We start from the raw sequence: 9,573 nt of genomic DNA on the forward strand, positions 1-9,573 counted from the left end.
GGACTACGCATGTAGTACCAGATACAAGCTTCCATCTGAGCTAATTCCTCCTCAGCACTGTTAATCAGTCCTTCGGCACATTGATTAACACCGCACCTTTTTTTCTTGGAAAATATAATTGATCTGCCCCACCGACGTGGTGACGGGTGCTCCTCTTCCTGGTCATCAGGACAAATTAGAAACAATAAGGTGTGCACGAAGGGCCAGTAACCGCGCGGTGCACGTGTCCTTTTACTGTATTAGTAATTTGTACGTGCTTTGCACGTCAGCTGATTACGTATAAGCATGGTACTAAATTAGTGTAAAAAACTAAAGTACGCATACTATGATAAAATTTTCATAGAAGCTTCAAATGCAGATATCCAATAGACATTTGTGGAATCATTTTTGGGCTTGGCAAGGCCAGATAACAACTATTCCCCCAATAAACATAGTACAATGATTTTCTTTGTATGAAACATTAGATATAATCTTTGCCCTTTTATATATATAAAAATTGTTTAGGAAGTCCTTCTGTTTATTGGACTCATACTAAACTTTCTTTTTGGAGAAAAATGATGTGAAAAGAAGAAGTGTGATTAATTATAAATTTTCACCATCTCTATCTCATGTCGGCTAAGAAAGTAAAAAAGTCAAAACGTACTATTTGATAGGTTATTTGCACATTTTTTTTCTCATTCTAATTATCCTAGGTACCTTACTACTTGTTTCAAATAATAAGAAAATCAAAAAGTTCATCATGTATACAACATTGCAATGCTAGGCTCACATGCCAGTCTCTCGTGAAGCGGTCGATGCATACATGTAGCCAGGTAGTACGAATTAATAAATAATTTAAAGGAGCAAGTGTGTAGTCCAGCCCATAGTGGAAAGATCCAGAGCATGGTTAGATGGTGGGTCACACAGCGAATTTTAGAAATATCAGACATGGATTTGAAGCAGCCACTGTTCATGCAAATCCCACTGCTCCCAACCGTTAGATTGAGAGCACCAACGATCAGGATTGCTATTCTAGATTCATTCAAAACTCGTACACTATACAGTGGTATAGATTAGCGGTAGAAAAAAATTACGAGATCGAAAGCAGTCGGGCAAAACCTACCTAGCCAAGGGTCTGCGCACGACCCCCTTCTCGCTTGAGGACGCCGCCGCCTTCTCTCCTCTCCCTCGATTATTCTCCTCACGCCGCCACCAGCCACCTCCCCGCGCGACGCCCCTCCACCTCGAGCAGGCCGGAGGCGGCACCGATGGTCGAGCCCCGCCACGGTGGTGGACCCTCGGAAGGGCAAGGAGTTGGTCATGATTCCTTCTCCTCCGAGCTCCGCGGGCAGCAGCAACTCCTCCACCCCCTCCCACGACTACCTCGGAGGCGGCGTCGATGGGTCGAGCTCCGCCGCGGCGTGGGTCGACAGGAAGGGCAGGCTTGCCGCCGTTCCCTTTCCGGCACCTTTTCCCCCAAGCTCCGCGAGCAGCTTCCCCGACTTCGCCTTTGCCTTGGGTCAATCTCCACGGCGGGGATGAGGATGATGGTGCAGAGGAACGTGACAGGGTCGTTCGACTAGGAACTGGAGTTCCACCATATCCTGCGACAGCAGCGGGCGGTTATCATGGAGGAAGGCAAGGAGCAGCTGGTGACGGGCTTCCGCGATGTTGTTTCTTGGAGTTACTAGAGTGCGTTCTTGAGCCTTACTTGGTTTCTTCTCGAGCAGGTGGAATCGTCATACGCCAAGGATGCGCTCCTGAGAAAGGAAAAGGTATAGCCTGAATCTGAATCTGGTCTTCTTGCTTGCTGAATTGTGATTTGGAGTATGGGACTGTGATGATTTTCTTGTTCAGGGTGTGGAAGTGTGATCTCTTCAGTTTGTTGAAATCTTGGGGATGATTTAGAGTAATACACGCGCAATCTTGGGCAAATGTTGGGGACCGTTTGATTAGGTATTTCATGATTATGACTCGGGGTTCTTCTTGTGGTGCAGTGTGAATTTAGAGACAAACGAGCATCTTGTTGTGATTATTGGAAACTGTTCAAGATTTAGGTTTCCAGTCTTGTGCTAATTGATTCTCCTACTCAGCGTGATGACATATTTTGCTGCAAGTGGAGAATGTGGGGAGATATGAGGATCATGTCGTGGCAATGGTTGTTGTGATACTTTTGCAACAAATCCTTAACTCAAAATGAATCAGTTTTCAGTGTAAATGACTCGTATTATAGGAGAAGTTAATCTGAATGCTTGCACTGTATTACTTAACTTGACGTACATTGTCTAGATCCTCGACCACTTTTATGCAAAAGCCTTTGGTCTCTTACTCCATCCTGGAGTTTGGTCGAGAAGTTTGGGCCTTTGGCCATCTGTTACCTAAACGTTTGAATCTGACTACAAAGCCTCGAAAGTCGAAGCTCAGTTCATATAAAAATCGGCAAGAGTATATAGGATTTGGACACATCCACATTTTTCAATCTTGTTAGTCCTTTCACCTTGCTAATACAAAATGTGTGAATCCTGATGCTAACTCCATGGAGTAGGAGGTGAGACCCAGGCCTGAAAAGGGGAAATCGCCCTGGAGTTGGCTCAAGAACAGGGTATGACCTGAATCTTGTTTAATCTTCGCACTTGTGATTCTTGGGTAGTATGACCATATGAGCATTCCTGTACTTAACTATTTTATGTGCATAGAAACTGGAATTGGATTCTTGATTTCTGCTTGTTAATGTTAATTCTGGACATATTAGTTTAATCAAGGCAAGGAATCTTGGTTAGTGCATCATGTGGCGTCCTAGAGTAGAGGAGGAATCTTGGGCAAATGTTGGCAGCAGTACACACATCCTTGTTGATTGTGGGTCTTTCATAAATCTGGCATTGTATATTGAAGCGCATGGCTATCTTGTTGCAATTTCCCTGTAAAATTTGTGGAAATCACGAGGTCATGTCCTGATTACTGCAATATTTTTGTAACAGGGCCTGAAGTCGAATGTACGACTTCCTTTGTAAACAGATATTGCTATCAAAAGATTTAGTCTAGACATTAGTTCAAGACGGCATAACCAAGCATAATTTCTCTAAATCATTTGTCATTTACATGCAAAATGTCTGACCACTTCAGGATTTGGTTGAGAAGTTTCGGCATTTGGTTGATTGGTACCTCGAACTCTTTCAGAAACCTCAGAATCTAATTTCATTTACACTTCCATTTATTAGTTCCCGAAAATAAAGAGCTTTGGACTTGAACGTTTGTGGTCTTGCTATTACATTCTTGTTTCTTTTTACTGGGAAAAGGAAAATGCTCGACTTCTTGTTGATTCTGTACAATTGTAAGACTGGCAGGATATATGGACTTTTAACTTCGTTTTCTTCATTTCTTGTCAAATAGATTTTTTGTAGAGAAGGAAGGCAAATATGTTCGGGACATGTGCGGCACCAGGTTTGTCTCCATTTTGCCTAATGTGATGTTCGAATTTTAAGTGCGTGAAATATAAGGATGAAAGTCCTAGATCACAAGATACTTTGATTCAACTGTACGATGAACTGTTCAGAAGGACTATTTTCTCTTTTATGGATACTAAATTGTATGTTAACTCTTGGTTGTGATAGTTTGATGGAATCTAAATCATACTTGTACTGTTGTTGAGTTTATTAGACAATAACATATATACTCTTCTTTTCTTATTGAACAGCAACAAATCAATATCGGTGATGGGATTATATATGATAGTGGTTTCAAAAACCGAAAATTGGAATAAAAACAAACTTTCCATCACATTTTTAGATATGTTGTTTCCATGTTGTACTCTGTAATTTCAATTCTCGTATTTGTGTGGTTGTTGCAGACACAACCCATCTCCGAAGTAAGGAATCATTATATTGTTTCTTCTAATGGGATGAACAATCTTGATGGCTATTCAGAATTTAGACCAGTGATCGGAGATGGGGAGTGTTTCTACAGGAGCTTCATATTTCCCTTGTTTTGTTTGTTAGGGTTTGGGTTTAGGTCTGATCGATTGGCATTTCTGTTTCACCCCTCGATGACGACGGCGCACAGGACGAGCTGTAGCGAACGAACCTGGAGACCCTCAAGGGTATAATGCATCATGAAGATAGCAGTTCCAAGGTGGCTTCAGTTCTGGGCATGAACCAGTATGGTGGTGTTTGGGAAATTGTTGGTAAAAGCACTTAGGTAATAGTATTGAGCCCTAAGAACTCTCTGTTTCCCTAAGAACTAAGGACACTCACGCATGTCGATCTTTTCTTAACCAAATAATTTCCTATTTCAATTTTTTTCATTCCTATCAATCATGGGATGAAAGCTAGCATTAAAACATATTAAGCAACAACAACATTCCCAGGAAAAGCATATAATTTGCTTTTGGTAAAATAAATCCATTGTCATTTAATTGTGTTGTTTTCCCCGACATGCTAATTCCATTTTTTTGTCAACTCAGGGGAACAACATGTGTGCCTATGCAGTTTGTTAACTTGCAAGCGAGTGTCAGTTCTTCTGAACATATGCCTCGTGGTAGAAATGGTTAAGAACATAATCAACTTTGTTCTTACATCAAGGTGAAGATATTTCATGTTAAGAATGGCCCGATGAGAGCTTTGTGGTATCTAACAACAGTGAAGTACACAGAGTCATATGAATAGAAAATGTAGTCATTAACGAGGGCCAGAATTTAGAAAACAGATTTAGCTTCATAGGTCAATCCTCTTGGTGATTCATTTTTTCATCATTTGATTTCCTTTCCTGTGGCATTTCTTTGTATTGCAGGACCTAGCGGTGCTGAAAACGTACCTGCCAATGGAGAGAAGGGCTCAAGAAGGACTGTCGAGCTTAATGATTCCATAACTAGGCTAAAAGGAGCATCAGCAACTATTTCAGCGGTTACCGCAAAGGCCAAGTAGTTGATCAGGAGTAGGATCAATTTCTGTGCATTCTTGCATGTGCCGCACTGATCATTCTCACGTTTGGAATTTGGCTTTAGTCTTTGGTTCCTGTTGAGGTATCACACTAACTCCTCTTGACCCTCTTAATTTTTTTCTGTGTGTTTGACAGTTTGGTCTCTGTTGTTCTTTGCGTATTTACTTGCTACTATGTATGCTTCGCACGTCTTGTGTTTGTTTTTATTCCAACTGTGGTTACGATTGTGGTTTTGCTGGTCAATGTATTCTGCTGCTCAATGTCTGAGGTCTGCCCCTGTGTTTTCTTTATGGATGCCAGACCTTCTTAGTTAATGTGACCGGCAGCTCAACGGTTTCAGTCTTTTGTAGACCATTCTGTATTTTACTTCCCCTAAAAAATTGCATACATACATGCTGAAGCCTGCTTTGATGCTAGAAAATAAACCAAGGGAACCACAGCCCCATGGGTGATTCTTTGGGCAAGATAGATATACAGAATTGTTTCTGGTGGCGTAAATCATTAGATAGGAGCCTTGGGAGAGTCAAAGCTCCAATTTGGACCATTTGGTTCCATCACATCCCTACCATTACTGCGATAAACACATCCCACTTTATGCTATTTTTTTATTAATTCCTGCATGCTTAAGATATTTTGGTCTCAATTAAACCAGCCGTTTTTGAAGTTCAAACATCATGGTGATTTAGGTGTTCTTTTAAGACTTTGGTCAGCAACTTCAGGATGAGTTATTATTGTTGTTTATGCAATATGCCATTTTTATTGTCTTGACAAGTGTTTGTTTGGACATAATAGTCGCTGCTATTTGATGAATACTTTTTTTCAAACCGAGCATCTAAGTAGCTGGCGAATCCAGTTCAACAAAGTAGCAGGGCAATGAAGATGTTTCTTTGAATGTTTTGCAGCAAGAGACTTTAGTAGTTTAATATGTGCTTGATGCTTCCTGATAATATATGTATGTTGTTAGAAAGAGCTAATATGTTTTCCTGGCTACTTTAGTGGCTATACATTCTGCAACACATCATTGTTTTAATTTCAAGGTGGTTCATAAATATGCATTGATTACTTCAGTATTATGGTTGGTCATCCATGATGCATTTATAGGTCCATTTGATGATGAATCCCATCCCATCTTGAATACCCCCCTCTGCATTTCAAAGGTACTAGCTAGCATTACTGTGTTTGTGTTTGCCGATTAAGTTTTGAGATCAATAGCTATTATGTTTGTTCTGAATGTTTTGTATATGACAGCTTCTGTACATACTGGTTTCCAGATAAGTCGGCTATGATATTAAAATCAGTTTTGTGTTGTGCAACAAATATCTTGAGAGTGCCCACTCCCAGGATTTTAATGTTGATGTATGGTCCTAGCCATATTTGATAGCATATAGTTTGTACTGTCATTTCTCTTTTTGCGGTTAAAAGATATGTCAGTTCAGTTGTCCAAGAAGAAGTTTAGAGGTTACTTCAGTACTTTGGGTCATTAGTTCCGAGAAAACATTTTAGGCTTTCCCTTCTGCTGTTGTTCATGAGGATATCCCTTTTTTGTATTCTTGTGTTAATTAAGAAAAATTTATACCATATTATTTGGAACTTATCTCAGCTTTTTTGTTTGCAAATTGATTTGTTAACTTTTGGTGTAGGGAGATCAACTACCTCTTACTTGCATTGCATGTTAGAGCGCTTTGGTGAAGACATATGTAATGTAAGAGATATTCTCCTCTTCAGTTCGACTTCTTACAAATGAAATAAAAAAATAAGACTTTTTTGAGATTTCAATACGGACTGCGTACGAATGTCAGAGTATATGGCAATGTCGCCGCTGGAGCCAACACGGCATCTACCGATGCTATTATATTGATGTCCTTGTCTATGATGGCATTTTAGTTTCTTTCTCACGTGATGCATCAATATAATAAGTTTATCAAGAATTGCATATCCAGATCCAAAAAGGGAGCTGAAACCTGGTGCCAGACCATTCTATGAATGTTGCATTTGCATTGTTTTGTCTGGTCCAATAACAGTACTTGGTTCAGATAAGCAGTGAAAGGGGCGCACCCTACCTAGCACCGCCCTAGCTTCCTCTCACGCGGCACACCAAGGGTGCGCCCCAACCACTAGTAGCAATTAAGAAGAAGCAAGTTATTGTAGACGTGGCCTGATTGACATGTTTGAACATATTTATCTTTTCGTGAACTAGATATTTCATTGCTTGACATAGTAGGTACAATCGTTTGTGCGCAGCAGCTCAATCTCTGCTGCCCGAGTCATGCTCATACGGATCCAATCAAAATTTGAACCCCGGTTTTCCTATGAATCCTGGTTGCATATATATGCAATTATGCATAGTGATTCTTGGCTGCTCATACGGATAGGTTAAGAATATCCGCTAGGAATTAACATGGGCAACTACTTCTAGATTTGGTACACACATTACTGCGCCATGTGCATGCAAGCCAACGTGCCGGGAAGGAAACATTTGCTGAAGTCTCTCTGCTAGGTTTGCATATCGATCAGGGCCGAATTTGTTAAATGCATGGGCGAACCAATGTGCCGCTTAAGCCAAACAGAAAACTATTCGCCTGAGAAAAGGCCTCAACTCCCTTGTGGCTCTCACCGCTTGGAGCATCTGGAAGCATCGCAATGCCGCTTTCTTCGACGACCTCCGACCATCTACCGACGTCCTTGTTCACACCATCAAGGAGGAGGCCTGGCTTTGGTCCAGAGCCGGCGCCCTAGGCTTAGCATCTATTATCCCTATAACCTAGATCGTGTGTATAAAGGCTGAGCATCCTCCTTCATGCTCGCGCCGCATTCCTGGGGACGCCGTTGAGCGTACGCCCCCGTGAGTGCTACCCTGTACTTCTCCTTTCCACCTATCAATAAAATGATACGCAACCTTACGTATTCACGAAAAAAAAACCCGGCAAAGCTGCCGGTCCAATTCGGCAAAGAGTTGGCTGAAGTGCAAGATAGTAAAATGATGGCAGGCCTTGTCGTGCTTCCCAATGTGATTGAAATGAATATTGAATAGTGATGTGGGTAGGGGTGCCCGAGGAATCGAAATTTTGATGTTACACTACACCGTAAACACACACGATAGATTGGATCGCACATCCAAACAGATGGCGCAGGCTGCTATTTATATTCAGAGTACAATAACCGATCATGTACAACAGAAAGATATGCTCGGTTATAGATATGTACGTGTAGTACAAGTTAGCTAACAATATCTAACTACCTACTAGATACTAACTAATCACAGCTATCATGTATATCTGCTAACACTCCCCCTCAATCTTAGCTCCCGAGAGATTGGGATTGTGACGCAGAAGTCGAAGCTGTGCAGCGCCAATCGGTTTGGTGAAGCCATCAGCTAGCTGGTCCTGAGATGACACGAAGCGTATGTCCAATCTCTTGCGCGCTACTCGTTCCCGAACAAAATGGAAGTCAACCTCAATGTGTTTGGTGCGTGCATGGAAAACCGGATTAGCAGACAAGTATGTCGCTCCTATGTTGTCGCACCACAACACCGGTGGTCTCCATTGCCGAATGCCAAGCTCGCCAAGTAGAGTTTGAAGCCAAATCAACTCTGCTGTTGCATTTGCCAGCGCCTTGTACTCGGCTTCGGTAGTCGACCGAGACACCGTAGCCTGTCTCCTCGCGCTCCAAGACACAGATTAGAGCCAAAGAACAACACAAAACCGCTGGTAGAGCGCCGATCATCAGTCGACCCGGCCCAATCAGCATCAGAGAAAACACTTAGCAGGGTGGACGTGGATTTGCTGATTTTCAATCCTATGTCGGCTGTGTGCTTCAAATATCGCAAGATACGTTTCGCTGATGTCCAATGCTCCTCTGCTGGCGAGTGAAGATACTGGCACACTTTGTTTACGACATAGCTGATGTCCGGGCGAGTCAAAGTCAGATATTGCAATGCCCCCACAATACTCCTGTATCTCGTGGCTCCTTCTGATGACAGAAGTTGTCCTCCTTCTCGGGACAGAGTCTCCGAAGTAGACATTGGCGAAGTAACCGGTTTGCAGTCAACCAGACCTGCTCTCCTCAAGAGATCGGATGTGTATTTGGTCTGTTTCAGCAGTATAGACTCCCCCTGGTGATGCACTTCAAATTCCTAGAAAATAATGAAGGTCATCCAAGTCCTTCAAAGCAAAAGCTTCATGCAGACTACTAACAAGTGATGTTATTGAAGGAAATATGCCCTGGAGGCAATAATAAAGTTATTATTTATTTCCTTATATCATGATAAATGTTTATTATTCATGCTAGAATTGTATTAACCGGAAACATCATACATGTGTGAATACATAGACAAACAGAGTATTACTAGTATGCCTCTACTTGACTAGCTCGTTAATCGAAGATGGTTATGTTTCCTAACCATGAACAAAAGAGTTGTTATTTGATTAACGGGATCACATCATTAGAAGAATGATGTGATTGACATGACCCATTCCATTAGCTTAGCACCCGATCGTTTAGTATGTTGCTATTGCTTTCTTCATGACTTATACATGTTCCTATGACTATGAGATTATGCAACTTCCGTTTGCCGGAGGAACACTTTGTGTGCTACCAAACGTCACAACGTAACTGGGTGATTATAAAGGAGCTCTACAGGTGTCTCCAAAGGTACATGCT

The 9,573-nt window shown here is 41.8% G+C and overlaps 1 long non-coding RNA gene across 2 annotated transcripts; it reads left to right on the plus strand.

Annotated features, from left to right (window-relative positions):
- Window positions 1-1,691: 1,691 nt before the first annotated feature.
- On the plus strand, window positions 1,692-6,880 carry LOC147983534 (uncharacterized). 2 transcript variants are annotated; one of them, XR_015614982.1, is made up of 4 exons: window positions 1,692-1,754; window positions 3,370-3,420; window positions 4,039-4,173; window positions 4,765-6,880. It is a non-coding gene; the product is annotated as an uncharacterized LOC147983534 (long non-coding RNA). The 2 variants fall into 2 exon arrangements; XR_015614983.1 differs by lacking the exon at window positions 1,692-1,754 and adding an exon at window positions 1,775-2,581.
- Window positions 6,881-9,573: the final 2,693 nt, after the last annotated feature.

The sequence above is a fragment of the Triticum urartu genome, chromosome 2A (assembly GCF_056163025.1).
Source record: "Triticum urartu cultivar PI428250 chromosome 2A, HENAU_Tu73, whole genome shotgun sequence".
Classification (NCBI taxonomy): Eukaryota; Viridiplantae; Streptophyta; class Magnoliopsida; order Poales; family Poaceae; genus Triticum; species Triticum urartu.